The sequence below is a fragment of the Oryctolagus cuniculus genome, chromosome 10, assembly GCF_051225735.1.
Source record: "Oryctolagus cuniculus isolate XC-2025 breed Fujian yellow rabbit chromosome 10, ASM5122573v1, whole genome shotgun sequence".
NCBI lineage: Eukaryota > Metazoa > Chordata > Mammalia > Lagomorpha > Leporidae > Oryctolagus > Oryctolagus cuniculus.
The window spans coordinates 75,741,519-75,746,453 of record NC_142876.1 but is presented as its reverse complement, the minus strand read 5'-3'; the positions used below and the strand labels follow the sequence as shown (position 1 = coordinate 75,746,453).

The following is a 4,935-nucleotide window of genomic DNA, read 5'->3' as shown; positions in this document are numbered from 1 at the left end:
AGTGTGAGAGAGAGAGAGACAGAGAGAAAGGTCTTCCTTCCATTGGTTCACCCCCCAAATGGCCTCTACAGCCAGCATGTTGCACTGATCGGAAGCCAGAAGCCAGGTGCTTCCTCCTGGTCTCCCATGCGGGTGCAGGGCCCAAGCACTTGGGCCATCCTCCACTGCCTTCCCGGGCCACAGCAGAGAGCTGGCCTGGAAGAGGGGCAACTGGGACAGAATCCGGTGCCCCGACCGGGACTAGAACCCCAGGTGCCAGCACTGCAGGTGGAGGATTAGATTAGTGAGCTGCGGCACCGGCCCGGGCTGCTCTTCTTCTGATTCAGCTCTCTGCTATGGCCTGGGAAAGCAGTAAAAGATGGCTCAACTCCTTGGAGCCCTGCACCCGTGTGGGAGACCTGGAAGAAGCTCCTGGCTCCTAGCTTCGGATCAGCTCAGCTCTGGCTTTTGCCGTCATTTGGGGAGTGAACCAGCAGAATGGAAGACTTTTCTCTCTGGCTCTACCTCTCTATAGCTCTGTCTTTCAAATAAATAAAATAAATCTTTAAAAAATATAAAGGAATAGCGTGATCACAGGTTTTGGGGATTTGGGCATGTGCACTTTTGCAGGGCGAGTTTCTTGTGTACCTTGTTGAAATATGCCGCATTGACATAGCCCTTCATTGACTGATGAACTCTTGAACTGCTTCTAGCTTTTAGTTACTATAGATGGTAACCAGCAGAGAGACGCAAGCATAGGGACAAAGAATCTAGAAGAGTTTACTCATCAGAGGTTGCTTTTCAGAGGATGCTCCAAGAAGGCTTATCTTGTAACATGGTACTTGGCAAGGGGGCAGGCCGGCCATCAATCATCGAATGCTGCAAGAAACCAATCTGGGTCATAATTTTAAACATAGGGTGTATGGACTGTATATTGATGGATGGGAAGGACCCTCCTGCTCCCCCTTCTCTACATGCTGGACATGCCCCTCCCCCCGGGCCAATTTTTTATAAAAGCCCTGGCAACCGCTTCTCCAGGAGGCTGCTGCTTTAGGAAAGGAATCTCTGTGTCCTTTTCTTGTCACAAGAAGATGCAGCATTCTGCTTGAGGTGACGATTTGGCGTTGTCCCAAGCAGACAGACCCTGGTGTACTTTATACTTCCTGTGCATGTTTTTAAATTTATCTTTGATGTAGACCTATGAATGGAACTATTGGGCCATTCAATAACTCCGTATTCAATTCTTTCCAAAGTAACTGCACCATTTTACATTCCCACCAGCAATTTATGAGAGTTGCAATTCTCTTTAAGAGCATCAGCACTTGTTACTTTCTCTTTTATTATATCCATCCTTTTGGTTTTTTTGTTGGTTAGTGTTGGAACGGTAAATTTATTTCTGTCATTTTATCTTTAATCCAGGATTTGTATAAAAATTATTTTCTGTGGAGAGCCTAAAACTATATTTTACAATATATATACACAGAGGGTACTTCAAAGTTAGTGGAAAATAGGATTAAAATCAGCCATGTTTATTTTGGTGGAAAATATATTTGAAATTTATGCGCACAAAAGGACATTCAAAAAGCTCATAAAATGCATATTATGAAAACCCATGTGTTTCAAATTTTTTTATCAAAGGGCCTTTTAAATCCATTTTTCCATGAATTTGCTGAAGTAGCCTCATATATGTGCATATAATTATATATCTGTAATATTTTTAGTCTTTTCTATAATAATTTTGGAAAGCCAAGTGTTTGAAACCACAATACTTTTAATTTGTGTGTCATCCCTTCTCAAGATTCTGCTAATCTTCTTTGCATTTTTCCAATTTTAGTGTAGGTGCTGCCAAAGTGAGCATTCTCTAATGATGTTTTTACTCCCTTCCTAGATCATAAGCTGGGTGAGGTCAAAGAAAATCTTTAATTTATTTACAATTGGCTTTCTTACTCTTGTATATATTAAATATTTGTTGAATGAATAAATGATGCTTTACAGAATTTTATGTAGAAAATTTTTATCCAGAGAGCTAAGCACATAATTGCTCACTGGTTCTCAAATATTTTGTTTGGAGGCACACCTGAGAGTATTGGTGACACCCTTGAAGGAGAAAGAACTGCATCCATTGTTCGTGCTCAAGGTGCTTACTAGCCTTTTAATTCGATCTCTTTAAGTACCACTGTTTACCAGGCTTGTAGTCACTGCCTTCTTCGTCCTAAGTCAGAGCTCTTTTTGGACTAGTAACCGTGTGATTATTTTTTCAGAACTGGTGTAGCATCATGCTCCTGTGATATTACACCGTTTCATTCTCCATGATGTCCCACGTTTTGATGATTTCAACATTCCATCTAGCCCATGTGTCAGTAATAAATAGCTCTTAAGTTGCAGCAGAGGTGAATTTGACACAAGACTGGAAATGTGGGCACACAAGAGGGCCACAAGCTAACTGGTGTGCTTTGGCGTTATAATGCAAAACAGCAAAGTGTTTATTTGAAATAATACTTCTGGCATTTTTAGGTGTGACACAGCACTTCAGAAAGAGCCTTTCCTAAATGTGAAATCCACTGTAACTAATGCTACATGGATGTCTTAGAGCCCGCTGAAGGATTTTCAAAAGTAACTTATCAGAATAGGATCTGCTTTAATACTAACCATTGGAGGAGAGATAAATTAGTTTTAAAAATAAAATTGTGAACAAAGTATAGACTCTTCTCCTTGGTTCACTTGAAAGGAGACATATCCAATAGCTTTTAATTATAAAATAGAAATTACAATCGTCATTCAATAATCAAAATCTGCCTTTAATATTCTATAATAAATGGAAAAGAAGATTTAAAATAGGTTTACTTTTTTTTTAAAACATAAGAGTAATCACTTCAAATTGTCTATGTGTAATTCTTTTTTGTTTTTCACACTGTCCCCTGGCTCAACTTAAAATTTCTAAAGAGGAGGAGTCCTGTTTTGGTGGTGTGGTGCTTGCCATTGGTGAGAAACTGTGGCCCGGGTGCAGGTGCTTATAAATGCTCTTTGCACCTGAACTGCCTCTGGGAAGTCTGCCACTCCCCCTTCCTGAGGCCTGTTCCAATACCATCCTTCATTGCTGCACTGTTTCCTTCAGACTCTGCCCAAAAAAGTTCACTTGGTTACTAATGATCCCATCATCTTTTTTATTTATCAATTTATTTCCATTGTATTGAAAGGCAGAGAACGAGGCAGAGAGAGAGAGAGAGAGAAAGAGAGAGACTCTTAACTGCCGTGTCCAATGCCTAGGCCACCTTTTCTAAAATCTCAGTTACTCACTCCCTCTCCAGCTCTTCCCTAGTCCATAACCCTGCTCTATTTTTCTTCATCTAAGAAATACAATTTTCTATTGGCAGAATAAGAAAATTTGTGAACCAGTCTAGCAATTTTTAGATGCAAGTTTAGTTTTCATCCTGATAATAATATGTTCTTTGTGAAAAGAACAAAAATCTACCATGCAGTGACAAACATTTAAATTGAACACTTTTCAGTTTTCTCTGCAAATGCTGTATTAATTAATTTTCCATTTTCATTTCTAAAGTTTTTAATACAAATAAAAATATGCATCATTAAGTTCTGAATATAAATTACAATAATTTAACTATTGAGAGTTGAAAAATTTGGAAAAATTATGTGATGTGAAGAAAGAATTAGAAATGATGTGGTATAGTTCTTAATATAAATTTGTAAAATTTGTAAATTTTTTGTACAAATTTGCAATGATTTTTTTACTGATTACTTTTTTAAAATTGTGTGCATTTACTGAGTACAAGTAGTTTTGAAATCTGTATGCGTTGTGGAAGGGCTAAATCCAGCTAATTAGCATACATGTTATCTCACATATTTATCCAATTTTGTGTTTGAGGTAAGAACATAAATCAAACTTTCAACCAACTATTTTTGTGTACAGAATTGGATAAATAAACTGTTATTTAACTGGTATTGGTGCTTACACATATATTTTGTAAAAAATTATTTTTAAGTTTATTTTTATCTACCTGAAGGGTGGGGGAGAGGGCGGGGGCAGAGGCTAGGGCGAAACGCTTAGCTTTTGAAACTTCAGATCACGCCCCAAATGCCTGAAACAGTCAGGGCTGGGCCAGGTTAAAACCAGGAACCTGGAACTCTGGATCTTCCACACGAATGGCAGACTTAACTGCCTGTGCCATCTTCACCTGCTGCCCCACAGAGTACACCTTGGCAGGAAGTGGGAACGAAAGCAGAACTGGGACTCTGGTTCGGATGCAGGTGTCCCAAGCTGCTGGTTAACTGCAGTTCTAAACGCCTATCCCTAGACATTAACTGAAACAGTTTATTTTCAGTTAACTAAATGAATAAATTTCTAAACTTTTCTAATGCAATTAAGTTTTTCTCTCTTCTGCAAGGCATGGATTCCATAATCATAATTTTAAAGTGTCATAAAGTGGACCAAGCGTTGGGCCACAGTGGGTGAAGATGTAGCTTGCAGGGGCCAGTGCTGTGGCACAGTGGGTTGGAGCCCTGGCCTGAAGTACTGGCATCCCATATGGGTTCGAGACCCGGCTGCTCCACTTCGGATCCGGCTCTCTGCTGTGGCCTGGGAGAGCAGTGGAGGATGGCCCAGGTCCTTGGGCCCCTGCACCCGCCTGGGAGACCCAGGGGAAGCTCCTGGCTCCTGGCTTTGGATCAGCACAGCTCTGGCCATTGCGGCCAATTGGGGCGTGAGCCATCGGATGGAAGACCTCTCTTTCTCTCTCTCTCTGCCTTTCCCCTCTCTCTGTGTAACTCTGACTTTCAAATAAATAAGTCTTTAAAAAAAAAGATGTAGCTTGCAACAGTGCATCCCATATTTATGGAGCACTGCTTTCTGTCCCAGTTACTCCATTTCCAGTTCTGCTTCCAGTGAATGCAGTGGATGATGCCTCAAGTACCTGGGCCCCTGCAACCCATGTGGGAGAC

The 4,935-nt window shown here is 40.6% G+C and overlaps 1 non-coding gene across 1 annotated transcript; it reads right to left on the bottom strand.

Moving 5' to 3' along the window:
• Positions 1-1,727: 1,727 nt before the first annotated feature.
• On the bottom strand, positions 1,728-1,837 carry LOC127492543 (U6 spliceosomal RNA). The gene has a single exon (XR_007922053.2). It is a non-coding gene; the product is annotated as a U6 spliceosomal RNA (small nuclear RNA).
• Positions 1,838-4,935: the final 3,098 nt, after the last annotated feature.